This window comes from Theobroma cacao, chromosome 10 (genome assembly GCF_053813885.1).
Source record: "Theobroma cacao isolate CCN51 chromosome 10, ASM5381388v1, whole genome shotgun sequence".
Taxonomy (NCBI): domain Eukaryota; kingdom Viridiplantae; phylum Streptophyta; class Magnoliopsida; order Malvales; family Malvaceae; genus Theobroma; species Theobroma cacao.
This window is the reverse complement of record NC_142648.1, coordinates 4,749,730-4,769,005: the sequence shown is the minus strand read 5'-3', so window position 1 is coordinate 4,769,005 and position 19,276 is coordinate 4,749,730.

Here is a 19,276-nt window from a genome sequence, read left to right as displayed (position 1 = left end):
CCAAATTTGAAATGCAGCATACTGAACTTGCTGCAAAGCCATTCAACCTCCAGCTGTAGCTGGTAGTAGACGGCTTGAAAATTCCATGTAATTGGGTGCCTATATCTTGAAGAGAGCAAGCTTCTTTGTTAGCTCTAGAACAAAGTAACTTTGGATGCCGAAGGAACTCAACTAAATCAAAATAATCAACTCAAATTTGCAACAGAATTTCTGAGGTAAGAGGAAGCAAGAGATGATGCATTCCTCAAACAGTAATTGGCAGCCTAGAACAGGTAGCAGTACTACAAGTGAATATCACAGGTTGCAAGTCTACTTTTGTATCCTAGAAAGCACAAGTCACTAACTAGAGAAGCACCAATGCTAGCCTTACTTGTGCTTGACATCAGTATAGCAACCATCAAAGTACTTGCACAAGTTACGAGTTTTTTCTAGTATGAGCACTTAACCTAGTTCCCAATTGCCTTTCAACTTCAAACTAGTATGACATTTCTTTAAAAAGGACCTTCACAATTTTGATAATAATAATAATAGTAAGTTAGTGGCATGAGTTATTACCTGCATTTGATTTCTTGTATGTAGCCTTGTAGGTCCTTTAGTGTAAGACCAAGAGCAGAATATTCCAGATTAAATATCTGTCGTGGTGAAATACTTTTTAATTAGGTATAAAGAATTAAAGAGACAACAAATAGCAAGTGATAAGACATGACTTGCAACTAGTTTTGAGCCTCATGGTACGATGAAAAGCATATCGTTGTAGAGTGAACCAACTGAAAGCTAGACTTACCCTGCCTTCATCAAGCTTTGTGAGATAGTGGACCTTCTTCAAACTTTGATAGTACAAGTTAATAACTTGAAAAGCTCTGAAAGGATAATAGAAACAAATATTATAGAGAACTAAGCAATTCAAGTCCCCATTGAAAGGGAAAATAATGGAAATCACCAAGTGATGATTTAATATGAAAGTGCAAAATGTCTACCTCAATGAAAACATATGAAGACAAGCACAATGACCTGTCCAACTTTAGTCATTTGATCACAATGCTGTAAATTTTCCAGAGAATTGCGTAAAATCTTGCCATTCCCTCTAGAACCCACAAGCAAAGAACAACTTCTAAATCTGGTGGAAACAATGCAATAGCAAAGAACAACTTCTAAATCTGGTGGAAACCATGCAATGTTAACATCCCTTTTTCTGGTATGAAGTGATTAACAAATCCAACAACAGTCATGAAAAGTGAATAGCTTAAATCTTTCACTCTTCTTAGAGTTGAAAAAACTTTGAATTGTTGTTTTGCAGACAAAAGTGTCATTGTGTGTTTACCAGCATGCGAGCAGAGGGTTAAGACTGCTTTCTTACCAGTCTTGATCCTCCTTTGAACATACAGGGATACCCTACCTTATATGAATGAAATTTAATTTTCGAAAAAAAAAGAAGTGTCCTTGTGAATTGAAGAAAGAGAAGGGGCTGACATTTTCTCCATTCTGACAACAACTAATGCACGTTATGCAAGTACTTGATGCCAATATTCTTTGCCTTTTTCACTTCACTGAGTGGATGCCTATTGCATTTCTTCTCCATGTACAACCTATGAAGACAGATGAATTTACAATAAAGTCAATGGAAGTAATGTCACGACCCGAAACTTCCATCGAGCCTGTGACAACCGCCGCGACATCCCGATAGGCACTCATTACCCCGAATGTCGATTGAAACCCCGCAAGGCTTAGCATCAGCTTCTGCATCTCCCCAGTGAGCGACAGTTATTAAATCTCACATTTAAAAAAAAATCATAAGTCATTTCTAAATCAAAACAATAAAATATTATTTTCTGGCTCACAGGGGTATTTTCGTCATTTTTCTTCGAAAATACCGAAACTTGCCAAAAACATGGTGTAAAAGCTAAATATATTCATACATATTTTAAATTAAATAACTGAAGAATAAAATTACTTTTACAGTGACACGTGGGCCCCCAACTGACTAAGAAAATGTAGGGTTACGAGCCCTTACTTTCTAAGATGCAACTCCGAGATTAATTCTCGTCTTAATCAACTATCAACAAATTGTCTTGAGCTTGAAAAATGGATAGGAATAAGGGGTGAGATTATAAAATCCTAGTGAGTAGACAGACATCATCAAAATAATCTAAAGCCGAGTAATAGGAGACAATTAAAATAATTCATCCCAACCCATATAAATTATTGGATTTCATCCAATTACTCAACATGGCTTATGCACTTTTCAAAAACTTGGCCCTTGCCAAAAATCCATTCTCGGGGATACCACGCGAAGGCATCTTACCGAGACCGCCAAGGCTGTTTATTGTCACACACACAAACACATTTCACCTCTGACAATACAGCCGTTCCTCGGCATTGGCTGAGTCCCAGTTTCACGTGGTGGCCAGCGTGAAGTGTACTCAAATCCTACCTCGAGAGTTATCCTACGCGCCTCTCCAATCGAGGTAAGCTCAATAATTGGGAACCGTGTCTCTCTAATTAGGCTGGCCCACGGAACCCCCGTCACTGCAGTGCCCAATTTATAATCCATCAACCAATAAAATCACAATAGTATGACATGGCTCACTTAACACATTCAAGGCAAATCAAAGCAGTTCACATATTCTTGAAATCATAAAAATAACCAGTCATACCCATATTTATCATAAGCCATTTAATGTAAAATCATAGATAAACAACACAATCATAATATAGGTCTCCAATTACTTTATTTTTGAAATCATTATTAAATTTGTAAAAATTTTATAAAATCTCATTTTCCCATAAAACACAATAATTTTCCAATTAAATCATTTTTCCATAAAATCACACAATTAAATAAATCTACTCTAGATAATTAAGACGATAGTAAGTTTACTCACTGTTCTAGGAGTCGATATACTCCTATTTTCAGTCCGCGGATACAGTCCTTTACCCGTATCTAATGGCTCACCACTTAGCCATAATCCATGGCACATATTCCAATTAAATTGTGTCTAACAGTCGTAAGCTATTTCAGGCTCGATATATATGCATGATATGAAATAAAAAATGCACAGGTAGTCATCTAGACCCGGTATTGACCTAAGTCGATTTTTCATCCAATAAATTGGCCAATGCATCCAATTTCACTCCAACTTTCTCCATTTCTTTTCCAATCCCTCAATTCACCAAGTACAACTAGTTAACACACAATTAGGCAAATTTATCTTCACTTTTCTTCTTGAAACTTTCGACCATTGAAGGTTCATGGGGAAAATGGATTCTTTTCTTGTTGTTTTGTTTCTAAACATGTTTAACTAACTCTAAACACCAACATAACTCAAAATCAAACAATTCCAACATCTTTCTCTCTCAATACCCATTTTGACCAGCCATAATTTTATCATGAAAACATGTAATTTAACCATGAAAATTAAGAAAAAATGCATGGGTAAGGTAAATCACTAGCAAAATAAAAAAAATTTTACCTTTACTTGATCAAATCCTTGAATTTCAACACTTTTTCTTTTATTTTTCCCACCTAGGGTTTGTTCTTTCTTGGTTTCTCTTCTTTTCTAGTTTGGCTGATCACTATGGGAGAAATGGGCTGATTTTTTACCTTTTTATAAAGAAATAATAAAATAATAAAAACATGACACATGACATTTTCTTATTGGCTCAAATTTTAAATATTTGACTTTTAATTCTTTAATTCTCCACCACACATTTCTCATGTTTATCCATTTCCATGATGAATAAAATCCCTTGGCCTTGACAAGTGTCGAGGGTGAAAATTTACCGATTTACCCCCGGGGTGACAAAATTACCATTTCACCTTTATGCTCCAAATTATACCGGAATTAAAATTTTTCACTTCTAAACTTCAAATCATACTCCAATACTTAAATCATACTCCAATAAGTCAAATGGACCAAAAAAAATCTTTTTTAAAAATTCTCATTTTGTCTCCAAGTGGCAAATGACCATTTTACCCCTAGATAGTGAAAATTTTGATTTGACTCCAAATTGATCCTCGAACTCTGAATTACCATTTTGAGTCATCCATGAACTGTGAAACTCTTAATTTCACCTTAAAATTCCTATTTGAACTAGTTCGAGGCTTAATCGACTCAATGGTACCATTAGGGGTAATATCGTCTTTTAACGATTCTTCGAACTTTCTAAATCTGCAAACATTCTATTGAGCATGTAAATGACGTCATAATTATTTTATAGAACAGGGTTTGACAAGTAATCCAAACTAAATTTCCAAATTCGTATGAAGTGGTCAATTTTCACAAGTTTACACAAGAGTCTGTGTAGATGAAGTTGTTAGTGATGCATAATAATCAATCAATGACAGAAAAATTTCTTGATCCATTGTATAGGCTGAATTTAAAAGAAAACAAAAGGCTACCGAGTTTGGCTACCGTCTGAAAACATGGCTTCTCTTTCTTCAACTTTTTAGTTTAGAACAATAAAAGAAATGTGTTAAACAGAACACACTAGCAAGCCTTCAGAAAGATTGCAAGAAATTTGAGAATGATGCCCTGCTTGTTGATCCTAGTGGCTAACACAAAATTGAACCAAGAACCCTTAAATTTGGAAACAAAAAACATGGCAAGAAATCATGTGATATGTAACAGCAATGATCAGCAGCAAAACCAAATGCACATTATGCGAAAGAAAGTACTACAAGGCACAATAAATAAATCAAAGGCACATGGTGTTGGGAAAAAATGGAAAATGATGTGCAAATGAAACAAGAAAAGATGAGCTCATTATTAACACGGACAATAACTAGTGCATATAATAATACCAGAATAAATTAGGGAGCTATTTTACTCTTCATAGGAATGATGACATACTAGTTCCTTGACATGGGAATATTGCATTCCCTTATTTTCTCCTAGTTACTCTTCAAGAGGACGTGGTAAGGAGGGAGGAGATTCCTTGTTCCACAAAGCAGTCTGTCAATAGGCAGCGAACTAGCACATTAATTGTTAATTTTAATATAATATAAATTAAAATTGTTTCAAAAAAAAATTCTACTTAATTTGGAGCGGAAGAATCTTATGCCAACTAGCACTGTTACTTGTTAATTTTAATATATATATATATATATATACTGGTGGTTTTCGTTTTATTTTATGCTTACTTTATTATATTTTTCAATAAAATAATCAATGATCCCAATGACGTACATGTGACGGTTGTTGAATGAATCAAAGGTTTTTTTTTATAAAGGCCACACAAGTCACGAGATGCTTAAACTCATTGAACTTCTTAGGTTGTATAGCAATTAAGTTCGGAAAATAAATATTTTTTTAGTGAAAGAATATTATCCACTGAAATTTAAATTAATATAATCTTAAAAGTCCAAACTTAACGCGTCCCAATCTCGAAAGGAATTGCCACTTTAAATTGGACCCATTAGAGATGATGATGAAGTGAAAGAACGAAGTCTCGAGGGTTTATTTTAAAAAAATATGTACGCTTATTGTTGAATTAAATATTTAAATATTAAGATAATAATATTTTATTTTTTTAGTATAAAAGTTATTTTGTTAGTAAAATATTTGGCTTGATGAATTTTTAATATAAGAGACAGCTGGTGGAGTTTGTGAACAAAGTTGTGCTTGATAGCTTTTATCACCCCAATAAAAGAAAAAAAAATAGTACATGTTGATGAAATATAAGGTTATAATTAAAAGCTCCCACCATGTCAAGTAATTTGGGCCACAATTTAGCCAAAAGTTTACAACAATCAACAATCAATAACTTGAAAAAAGCTGAAACGATAAGAGAAACAGTAGTAAAAAGCACTAAGCAATTTGGAGTTAGAATTGATATGGAAATGACTAAAATTGCCTAGTGATATAAACATGGTAGTGCAAAATGTGCACCTCGATTGAATACTTAAACAACGATCTGTCCAAGTCAAGCTCATATGATTGCAAGGCTGTCAATTTCCAGCAGGATATGTAAAGAATTGGGTGAAATCTTGCCCACTCTCCCTTTAGAAACCACAAGCAAAGAACAAGTTCTTAATCTGCTGGCAACAAAGCAGTATTAGCATTTGTTTTTTTCTGGTACGAAATGATTGTCAAAATCCATGAACACTTTCATTAAATTGTTGTTTTGCATACATAAAAGTTCCATAGCAAAGTGAAGAAAAAGAACATGCTGATATTTTCTCCATATTGATAACAACTAATGCTTGTTATGTAAGTAATTGATGCCAGTCTTTGCCTGCTTCCTCCAGCTTCATTACTTCAGGGAATGGATGCCAATTGCACCATTTTTCTTGTACAACCTATAAAGACACAAATTCTTATGCTATAAAATCAATGCAACTACTACCAAATGAACTCAGAATCGAAACAAACCAAATGGACTTCTGGTTATATATCATATCTGCTAAAAACCCGATAAGTTTCAGAAATCATATCAAGCTCTGAGACACTTCTACATCTGCCAACGACACTCCTTTCAAGCCTAAGAATACTTTCTTCATCTACCACCCCTTTGCATATCAAGTTATGCCTCTTTCCTGCGTATTCTCCATCTTGGACTTCTGGTTTTTCTATTCCTTCTCCTGCCATTAGAGCTTATAAATAACTTTTCTCGCTGTCATTGCTTGACTCATTTCTTGCTTCTATTTCTTGACCATTTTGAGCATCTCGTCTTCTTGGCACTGCATTTGAAAAAGCACCCTGTTGTTAGGAGCTTCTCCTACTGCAAAAAGAGATCCTTGCATCATAACAAGCAATATTCACCTCGACTTTGTAATCAAGCAACCAGACTCTGTTAAGTTTCCAAACCGCCCTCTTGGCTTCAAACATTAATGCATAACCTGATCCTTCTTTCTCTGTTACTTTGTTTTTTAGGGAATGAGAAATATCCAACACCTTGCCAAACTTTTGGCATATCATTCCCAACCATGGCCAATGAACCTTAGGACGCAGATTGTCCACAAAGATCGTTACAATCTCTCTTCCTGTCTTCACCGCCTTCCCTTGTTATCTAGAGCACTCGAACCAAAGCAGTTGGCACCAAGTTTTGTTTGTATGTCCAAAAAGACCATCCCGAGGTCATTATTGTATAACTCAAATCCACTTTTTATGCGTGGTTCCCTCTCTATTTGTCATTGCTCACAGACTTCTGGTGTTTATGGCTAGCTTATAGTAAGTAAAGGATGAGCAAAATCTTCAGCTTTTGCTTGCAACCTCTTAGGAGCCATATCATATATAAACTCAATCCTCGCTTGGATGGGCTAAGACTTACATGACCTAAATGAGCTCAAGACCATTATAAGATCCATAGCCCATACCATACATACATACATATATATACATATATACATACATACATACATATATACATACATACATATATATATACATACATATATATATACATACATACATATATATATATATATATAAAATCTAAAACCATTTACAACGAAATGGACGACATTTACTATTTGAGTCAACTTCTAGTTGGCAGAGCTATTGTAATGTTGTTAGTTCATGATGTTTTACTTCTTATTACTAAAAAATGTGAGTATTCTATTTTCATCTTCCTTTAGAATTAAAGTAGAAGTTTCTAAAGTCTATCCTAAAAAAAAGGAGCAGTTTGTACTTAAAATGACTAATTAAATAACATCTGAAGGATGTCAACACCAAGATGACCTGCTGGGTTTTGCCTTACTTATTCTATAAAATATACTAGTATCAGTGTATATTATCTGCATTGTTCTTCTAGTTAACTCAAATTTCGTTTACTTTTTCCCCATGCATTTCCTCTAACAACTAATTAATTAGTAATTACTGAAACTAAACTTGTTTAATTTATTCTTATCCTTTTACTTAGTGGATGTGCAACTTAACATTCATTAACTATGATTGTCGAATTCAGATGTGATTATTACTCACATTTAGTAAAACTTCTATAAAATAATATTATTGAAATTATAAAAATTTATTAATTAATCGAGATGTTATTTAATAGATAATTCATTAATTTATATATTAATTAATAAAAAATGAATTTATCAATATATTTTTTATTTTTTATTTTTCTCAAAACATTGAACTTAATACATGTATTAACTATTGTAATTATACGAATATTGCTTAATTATCAATTACAAATTATCATTATTTTACGTATTTGTTTAACCAAAATAAGTTTATAAATGTAATTAGTTTTATTAAATAGAAATTATGAATCAATCCATTTTTATAACAAATTAAAATTACATTCGATGTATACTTAATTGATGTACTCATGAACATTAATTCAAGTAAAAACATCTACAATAAAAAAATACATTATCACAAACGATAAAACTAGTCGAATATCTTTTCAATTCTGAGTTATTAATGGTCTTTTGTTTACCCAAGCCAACTTTGGTTTTTTGGTTTTTTTTTAACCATATTTTGATAATGACTGTAAACTATGAGCGATTTGATAACATTTATATGAAAAGTAAGAAAGTGCGAAACATTATTGATCTTCTGAAGGGAGCCAAAGAGGATGAATGTTGCTTTTTTGGTTTCTATGATGTATTGCGATGATTTTGTGATTTTTTAGGGGATTAGTAATTTTTTTCTTTTATATTTGAGGGAAGAGGGATTCAAATCCTACTCTTTTTGAGAGGGAGATTATATACTAACCAATGAGGTCATAATATAAATACATTGAGTTATACTAGCCTCTATCCTTAGGTGATTATAATCTTTTGAAGTAGTTATTTGGCTGACTTCTTATTATTATAAGCAGAATATTAATGAGATTCACATTATTGGTTGAGAAAAAAAAATGGTAAAATTAAACACAATAGCTTCTCATTTTAAAAGTGTAAAGAAATCAATAATGATGGATGAAATGCGTAAAGTATTGTGTGAATATAATATAGAAAGCCCAAATTGCACCAAAAAGCAATTGCAGTAGTGGGTGTCAGAAAAGTTTAACTTGTAAGTGAGTCAAGCAACAATACCAAATACGATTAAGAGGTCATCAGAGTATTTAAGAATATTTATTAGCCAATATTAATTTTCTCTTACAATACGAGAACACTACACTAAAGCTTCTTAATATTCTAAGAAAAGTTAGAGATGAAGTCCAAGATGACATCAATTTCAAGAAGAAACAAATAACATTTGAATTATAATTTATAAAGACCTTCTAATCGAGTAAAGTATATATATATATATATATATATATATAATTTTGATGTATAAGAAGATTATTAATTTACATATCAATTGGGAACTATGCGTTTTTTCAAAATGAATTATCTTATAAATTTAACGAATTATTAATTTATCATGTTGGTCCGAAGTTAATACTGATTAAAACTATTATTTAATCGAGGTTGTTAATTTATTGAGATCTTATTGTAGTTTGAATTGTTTTATTATAATGTAGCTTAGATTTCTTTTCTTCCATGAATTTGTTTGAAATGATGAAATCTAGCTTTATATTTGATATTTCTTAAATTTTTTTCAAGGGTTTTATAAAGTTTGATTGATATTTTTTTTGTTCATTTAAATAGAATTTTATTAAAGATTAGTGACTCATACAATATCACAATTTGCAATAACATTGTACCTAAACTTATAATTATTTACCAAAAGAAGGAAGCTGTAATAACACCAAATAAAGCAAAAAAAAAAAAAAAAACACGAAATCAACCCATAAAATCAAATTTTACCCCATGCAAAAAAAATCCCAAATTTATATATCTCAAATTTAGTTAACGAATTTTCTAAAGCATTAGCTTCATGGAGTGTGAGCACGAATACAATGTCCCCAAGATAATTTCTAAAGCTATCAATTTCATTAAAATATGTAATTTATCCATTATCTTAGCTTTTTATTACAAATTCAAAGAAACACCAATTTAGAGTCAGATTAGATAATCAATTTTTCTGTACCAACAAACGAAAAAAAAAAGCTAACAGTTGAATTACATTTTTAATAGCAATAAGTTATGCCTAATTGATATTTGAAAGAACAGTAATAATGGAAATTCAAATCAATTCAGTCTCCTAATTAATAAAAGCAATTCCATCCCTAAATTAATAAAGGCGAAAAAGAAAATTACAGGAACTTCATTTTTAAATTCCTTACCATATAATTCAACAAATAGTCAATATTATCATGTCTTCTTACATATCCATTCATTTTCTTCTTCCCTTACCTTCTCCTATTAACCCTAAAACCTCATCAACCACATACTTATATTGTTTGAAGCAACTATATATAACACAAGTAATGCTCATTGTTCATGACCGATTGAATTGATCAACATTTCATGGCCTGGTCGAAATATCAGAGGTTGTTGAACACATTGTTGAACCGAAAGTATGATCATTTATGTACCGGCTAGGTGCGGAAGTACGATGAAATCCTTTTGGCAAGCAATTCTTCACGTCTTGGCTGTGAAAACCATGTTTCGTACCTGTTTCTGGCTTGAACGTGACCAAACCTGGAGACTTCGATACCAATGGTCTTGTCGCACCACCGACAATTGCCATAGAATTCATTCCGATCATCACAGGCGGAGGAGATAAAAGAAGAAAGAAGTAGAGCAAAAACATGAAGAAAAGAGTGGTAGGCATTCTGGGGGAAAGGAAGAAAAGTTGCTTATTGAATCTTGTGAGGATAGTTTGAATGAGGGGAATATTGTTTATCTGTGGAGAAAGTATGAGGGAGAGAGGTGGCTTTAAATAGGCTCGTGAGACCAACTCATTGATAGCTAAGCAAATGCTAGCTGGGTATAGTACACCTTGTGCGGTGGACTATTGGGCAATTTGCTTTTGAACTATGCAAAGTGATGAAGCTCGTGCATTTCATAACTATATAACTTCCTAGGGTTTTCTTTGACTTTATAGGTATTTCTATTATCTCGTCAAAAGTCGAGTTCTTTTACATTTGTGTTCCTTGTCTTCAAGTTTATCGTCAATATTTTTTCCTTTACATATATTAGGCCAGTTGAAAACTATTTGACTAGAAGCTAAAGCCTCATTAAATTTCATCATTACTCGTTGGGTTCCCTTATGTTTTAAGGTAGAGAAAATGATTTTTAGTTCTACATTTTAATCTCTATTAATATTTATCTTGATGTCATAAAAATCCATTAGTTTCCTTTTTGACCATATTCATTGAAGGTAAGGAAACATCAATGTCGAGTTAAGTCTAAAATCGTGTTCAATGGACAAAAGACTCATCTCGACTCTATAACCTTCATTCGGTAAAAAAACAGCAAGTATATCCTCTTAAAAACCGGAAATTAAGAGTTATATTGCTCAAAATTACATCATGAACCCCTCTCATCCCTATCTATCCATTAATTTAATTTTTAAAAATAGCATTTATAAACAAGTTTACTTATTGTAAGTTGGTAAATTTTAATTTTAGATTATCTAATAAAATTTTACTATATTAAAAAGGACAAATAATAACTTAAAATCACTTTTTAGAACTCTGCGTACATGTTTTTTAATTTCTATTTTTTGGTAAATAGATGAATTAGATACCAATTGACTCTTCTTTAGATTATGAAATTGAAAAGAAAAAAATCAACAACCAACATGTCAACTTTGTCCCATGACCTACGATGTATCATGCAATAACAAGACGTATAGTTTAGGCAAATGTAAACATAATCAACTTGGCAAAAAAGTCAACACCTCTCACTTCATATACGTGGGGGTTTTTTAATCGTCCACGTGGAAGTAGTAGCTTACCTATTTGGTCAGCTTATCTTCAGTGTCCAAGCCCTTTACACATCATCTGCTTCATCTATCGGGCTTAATCTTCAGCCACGTGTTATGAAAATCTTGACAAATAAAAGGGGAGATCTTGTTGTTTCGCCAACGTGCAGGATCTCAACGACTATTATAAAGATTTAAAGAAAGCACGATCTGTATGTGCTAAAGGATATGCATTCCCAAGTTCTTGCGCATTTAATAAATGTAATGTCAACAAAAATTGCTTTTAGACGTGTTGTATATAATTAAAAAATATTAAAATTTAAGATTTCAATATTAAAAATATTGAGTTTAGATAAGATTTATACAAGGTTAAATGGAGTTGTATTTGAAGGGGATTATTCCACCCTTCTTTGCAATGAAACTCCAATCTTTCAAAAAAAAAATGGAGTTGTACGCCCTTGTTACAAATAGCAAAAGTCCTTGAAATCTTTTTATGTTAATTATAAATTTGATATTCGAATTATATTGAAATTATTAATTTTATATCTAAAATTATAAAATTCACCATTATCTATTCGAATTGTACCTTTAATATACAATTTACACTTTTAAATTATATTAATTATTAGTCAAATTGGTGACAAGCTTAAAAAAAAAAAGTAAGAAAATATACATGTCTGAAAATTACCCTCTCTCATCAACTCGAATTTAACAACTACTTTCCCAATGACAACTTGCCAATCTAAGAATTCAACCCTTGGATGTGCAAGGCCTAACCACACCACTGTCCAAATCCTTTTCGAGTCCAAGGAAGAGAAAAAGGTTTTTCAAAAGGAGTTCGCTTAGTATGAGCCACTCGAACGAATTTCTTAATGATTTTGTTTGTGTGGATGAGTAGGGTTGTCAACAAATAAGATACTTTTTAATTTTGAAGTATTCAAACTTTAGCTTTATAAGAAATAAAATGTCTGAATTTTATTAAATATTTAAATATTTTAAAAATTATTATCATAACCCTAATCTTAATACATCTCCACTACTTTATAATTACCTTAATCAGTTTAAAAAATCCAATTATTTAAAAAAATTATTGAAATTCTCTTTATGGTTACCCAATTACTTAAACCCAAACTTGTATCGTATCCATATATAATAATATTTTTTCTATATAATTCATATAATTCATTAATAATTAAATTAATAAAAACACAAAAATAATAAAATTTAAATTTAAATAATCAAAAAAATATTTCAGACATATTCATAATTTTATAAGTTATAATTTTTATAATGTTAACCCAAATAGAAAGTAAATATGTTTATATTTAAACTATATGTATATACTAAAAGTATTTTAGTACATATATAATAGCAATTATATTCCATATAAATGAACCCAATATAAAAAGTATATATATTAAAAGACATTACAAGTTAAGTAATAATCATAGTTTCATTTACTAATTTAATTAACTACATGGGTTTGTGTTTAATTATATGAAATTAAAAAAATAACTAAGTTTCAAAACTATTCTAATCTCATAACTTCTCTTTAGATTTATATATTATAAATTTTTATAAACAAAAGTATATATATTATAATTAGTAATTCTATAAGTTATAATTTTTATAATGTTAACACAAAGGAGAAAGTAAATATATTTATATTTAAAGTGTGTGTATATATATATATATATATACACTAAAAGTATTTTAGTATATATATAATAGTAATTATATTTCTTATAAATGAACCCAATATATATAAAGTATATACATTAAAAGACATTACAAGTTAATTAATAATCATAGTTTTATAAATTAATTTAATTAACTATATGGGTTTGTCTTTAATTATATGAAATTAAAAAAATAAGTAGGTAATAAAACTATTATAATCTCATAACTTCTCTTTAGGTTTATATATTATAAGTTTATATAAATAAAGATATATATATTATAATAATAATTTTATAAGTTATAATTTTTGTAATGTTAATACAAAATAGAAAGTAAATATGTTTTTATTTAAAGAATATATATACTAAAAGTATTTTAATATATATATATATAATAGTAATTATATTTCTTATAAATTAACACAATATATATTAAAAGACATTACAAGTTAATAAATAATCATAGTTTTATGAATTAATTTACTTTACAATATGGGTTTGTCTTTAATTACATGAAGTTAAAAAGAAATAGTTAGATCCCAAAACTATTTTAATTTCGAAGACTTTCTTTAAGTATATATATTATAAGTTTATATAAACAATGATATATGTATATATATATTATAATTAATAATTTTATAAATTGTAATTTTGGTAATATTAACACAAAATAAAAAGTAAATATATTTATATTAAAAGTATATATATAATAGTAATTATATTTCTTTGTAGTATGATATGATATTCATATTATTTAAATATAATTGATAATCTAATAACTTTTTAATTTAAATATATTAATGTCTTCACATTAATAATTTTAGTAACCATACTTTTCAAATATTTGTCAATTTTTAACAAAAAGAATTGTTTACAAAGTTAAGAAAGGTCTTGAATGCATTTTTAATTTAATTATTTAAATAATAATAAAATATTTATAAATTATTCATTGTTAATTAATTTATTTAAAAAATAATAAAATATTTATAAATAATAATCGGGTTCAGGCAGTAGATATATAAGGGGTGATACTTGAAGTTCCCGAACCCTACCCTAACTCAATACGAGTAGTGAAATCAATATTCGAACACATCCAAAATCTAATTGTAAAATACCCTAATCCTATAGAATCAGATAGAGCATCCGCGGGTACCTTGTAATAGGATACCCATTGCCATTCTCATCGATGAGATGTGGGGTGCATTGGTTGATTAAGGACAAGAATTCTTCTCATTGTTGTAGCTCCCAACCAAATGGTCTTCAGCGAAGATTGATATTTTAAATCCAACTGTTGTCGTTCCAATCACCGTATTGCACAATATTCCTTGTTTCTTTTTTATTGCAAAAACATAAATTCGAGAAAAACATAGAGAAAGAATATTATTATTTATCCAAGCCTTTTTCCATATTCTAGAGTTGTGACTAATAATAATAAGAGTAATATTATTTTATTTGATTTTTGACTGCCTAGATTGCGTGAGATAATAAATATATAATCTTATAAACATTTATTTCCTCTTAATAGTAAGACAATCAAATGCTTTAACATTATTTTATTAATTTTTTTAAAATGCAAAGTGTTTTCATTTCAATGGAGTAATATATAGTTTTAACCCATTCGGATTCACAGCTAATGAACCTTGTTACAAAAATCATGCAATTAGCTAAACCCGATTTAGGTAGGATCACAATAACAGACTTTTATTGGCAAGGGGAGCAAGTTTAGGGGAAGAGTATCAAAATGTCCTTACACTACACAAAAATTGGGCATTATCGATAGAATATTCTATTGATAATAGATTAGATTTCGTTGGTATGTTATATTATCAACGAAAATATTGACGAACCTTTCCGTTGGCAGTCGGTCAAAAATGCTGTTGTCAGTAATGGTAAATACGTCGATGACGGATTATTCCATCAATAACTTATTGATTAAAATTTTTGTTTGTCATTCAATCGGCAAAGACTTAGATTCGTTGGCTGTATAGTCATTGGTATTGGTTAAAATTTGTTAGTAAATTCCATTGGTAACATTATTGACAAATACCATTTCGTTAGTGTTCCATCGGTGATTGCTGAGGGATAACCGATGGAGCAAGCTTTGAAGTTTACAAGCAGTATCCATTAGCAATGACAAAAATTGCGTTAAGATTCTGTCGATATTTTGTATAAACTTCGTCAGTAGTTGATGAATTCCATTGTTAATAGATGACATCATTGACAATTTCGTCAGTAGTACTTGCAAAGTGGTTTTTTTTTTTATGATTTGTATTAAATTTTGTTCTATTCATAATAAAATTATATATGATGCTGTTATTGATAAAGTAAGCATATAACAAACATGTATAGGTATATAGAAAATGTGAAAATCTAATACAAATCGTTATTAATAAAAAAAATTCCAATGTAAATATCTGATAATAATTCAAAAGTAAACATCTAATCTCATTGATTGGGTGGAAGTGGATTTTGGGTAAATTTTACTAAATTTACCAATTTAATTAATTGTTTGAGTACTAATACAATACTTTTTACTTAGCTAAATTATGTTATTAATTCCATATAACCTTAATTAATTTAAATAAATAAAATATTATATACTATTACTTATTTAATTTATGGTTTAATTACTAACACATTACATTACATAATATCCTGAATATTATATAATATTTAATTAACTGTTATTAACACCTAAATTAATTTCAATATTTTTTAAATTACATAAAATTACTTATTAAACCCTAAACCAAGAAGCTACAACACAGCTAGAATTGCAAATCTAATACACAATTTAACTAACAGCAATGACAATGGCAACAATCAAACCTAAACCCTAAAATATACAAATTAAAGTTAACAGCAATGGCAACAGTCAACATTCATGTACACAAATAATTTAACTAATTATTTGTAAAAAAGGTTTAAGCAATAGGGTACCTAGGCACTGGCCACTGGCAGTGGAGGAGATGGCTGCCGGTGAGGGTGGGTGGGTCGAAGGCACTAGTGGGGGAGGTTGTGTCGGCAGATGCATTGGGTAAAGGGCACGCATGGGGCTTAGGGAGAAGAGGGAAGAGCGAGAGAGAAAGAGTTGAGTGAAAGAGAAAGGGGAGAGAGATGGTTGTCGAGGGGGTGGTTTGATCATTGGCTAAGGGTGTAGTCTGGTCGGGTGTAGGGTTAGGCGGCAGGAGAGTGGAGTAGACAGAGAGAAGAAAAGGGAGAAGGGGAAAAGGGAAAATAAGGGAGAGAAATCTTGCCGAGGGCATTTGAATTATAAATATCAACGGAATTACTGACGGAACAATTCATTGGCAATTAAAAATCGAATTCTCAAGCAGGAAATTTATGTACAAAATAATTACTGATAGAAATTCTATCAACAACTTTGTCAGTAAGCTTACCAATGTCTTACCGATCGCAAGTTCATTGACTTTTTGAAAATAGTACCGACCACATATTTCGTCGATAAATTGATTGGTATAATGTGTCGATTATATCTTCATCGATAAACTAATTCCAACGGTCAATTGGTACTATTTCATTATTCAGTCGCGATGTTGTGTTGTTGAGGGAATACTGACGGAACTCATTCGTTTGTATTTTCTGTCAGAATTTCGTCAATAATAAAGAACACAAAACTCCATTAGTAATAGGGAACACAAAACTCCATCAGTGTTCTATCGACAATCCGTTAATAATTATTGACGGATTATATCGACGAAAAATATTTCGTCAGTAAAATCTTATTTTTTTAAAGTGTTAGTGTCGTGTGGAATTTGAGGATTATAACCACCTAATACTGAATTGTAAGTGGAGGTTGGGAGTTTTGGGGTGAGATCTTGAAGTGGTGGGGAGTGCTTGGGTAGTGTTTACCAAATTCGTATGGTGTCAACAGGTGGAGACTTATTTTTTTGGCAGCTTTGTGGACCATGTGGGGAGGTTAGAAATGAGAATGGAAAGTAAGGGATCTAGTTACGCTAGTAAAAATTACGACAATGGTTTGAGTTAAAGCTTTAGGAGCGGGAGTGTCGATTACCGAAGCAGAGTGGTGGATGGGCCCCAGAGAGGAGGGAGGGCAGAAGGGTAGGAAAGGGGATTCTAGGAGAAGTGAGGGAGGGGAGCCACCAAGTGAGGGGTTTATAAAATTTTTAATACTGATAGGCCAGTAAAGGGAAAGTTGGGAAGAGCAGGGGTGTTGAGAGACGACAGTGGAAATATATTGGCCTTTTTTTTCAGGCCCAATTGTGGTGTGTGATGCTAATTTTGCTGAACTCGTAGCGATAAAGATAGCACTGGAAGTATTTAATCAACCGAAGTAGGTAGGAAAGAAGGCTTTAGTGGGAATCTGACTCGAGTGTTATGATGATCTGGATTGTTAAACTTGTGAGGAGACCATGGAGGTGATGGAAAATTTTTCAGCTAGTGGATGAGTGACACAGATTATTGGATGTGTTCAGTTCACAAATATTTTCAGGGAAAGGAACAACTGTGCTGACTTGCTTGTAAAGAGAGGCGCTGACAAAGAGAATATATTCATGGCAAGGATCTGAGTTATGAGCTGCAGAGGAAATGTGACAAAATTGGGATATTGAGTAGTAAATGAGTTTTTGTTTTCTGGTTTTCTGCATAATGTATTGTGGATTATGTGGGCTCTGATGAAATGAGGTTGTGCAAAGTTGTTTCTCTAAAGTTAAAGGGGAGACAAACCTTTTCATTTCTCTCTTCAGCTACAGATTTTGTGGGGCTATGAAATGGCAAGAGCTAAGGCTGTGTGATGTGGATAGTGACGAAATACCATACTCTGAATCTGGAAGTTCTCTTTCAAGAACCAATAAAATGTTGGCTTATATAAAGAAAGGTTCACAAAGCACTTTATAGGTGAAGATGAGAATACAAACGTGGACATTGTCGACCAGCACTTCTCTACCATACAAGATCAAAACATAAGTTGTATGGAAATCACAAAAAATAACCATAACAGTAAACCCGTTTTGAAGAACCGAACATCATGAAGACCTCTTTCATAGCAACCAACTCAACTGCTTTACAATCCATGACACCCACAACTTTGGAAAACATATGTTTAACCGCCCCAACCTCGTCTCTAATAACACCACCAGTACTCACTTCTCGTGGTTTTCTTTTTGAGGTCCCATCAACATTAAATTTTAAAGTATCAAAAAGTGGACTCATCCAAGTGATAGCTGTCTGGGACTCCTTTATCCTTCTAGACACGACTGCCAAATTGGGTTGGCTGATGAGGTCTACAAATGTAATTTTATCTTCTGGCCTTTTCTTCTTGAACCGTCAATCCACTCTCATTTTCATAGTATCAAACACTTACATTCTATCCCACACCTTACTATTAAAGATCATTGCATTTCGTTGCAGTCAAATTGACCATATAATTACGAAAAAAGCCATCTTCGACACTTTTGACTATCCCACCGGTAATCAAGGAATTCCAAGCAAGAAGAAATGCAAAAGCCTCACCCGGGGTCACCAATGTGCAGGTCCACATGTTACACCACATTGCCCATATTTCTCATGGTTCATGACTCTGAAAAAAAGAGATGGCTAGTAATTTTATTTAAATTTTTTCATAGCATACATTCTGTCGAATCGTAAAAAAATTATTAACCCTCAACCTATAGTCCATCACTCTCCCAATATTTTTAATCACCGTCAAGACAAACGTCTTTGAAAAAGCCCCTTTCAATATAAAACGATCAATCCATTCCTCACTCAAATTTTCCTTATTAATTGGTTCACAAGTAATGCTAAATATTTTTGACGCCAATCATACATGATAGTCACGATACATATTAAATAATAAACTCAAGAAAATTATACTCTTTCAAAATAAAATTCTCAAATTTGTCTTAT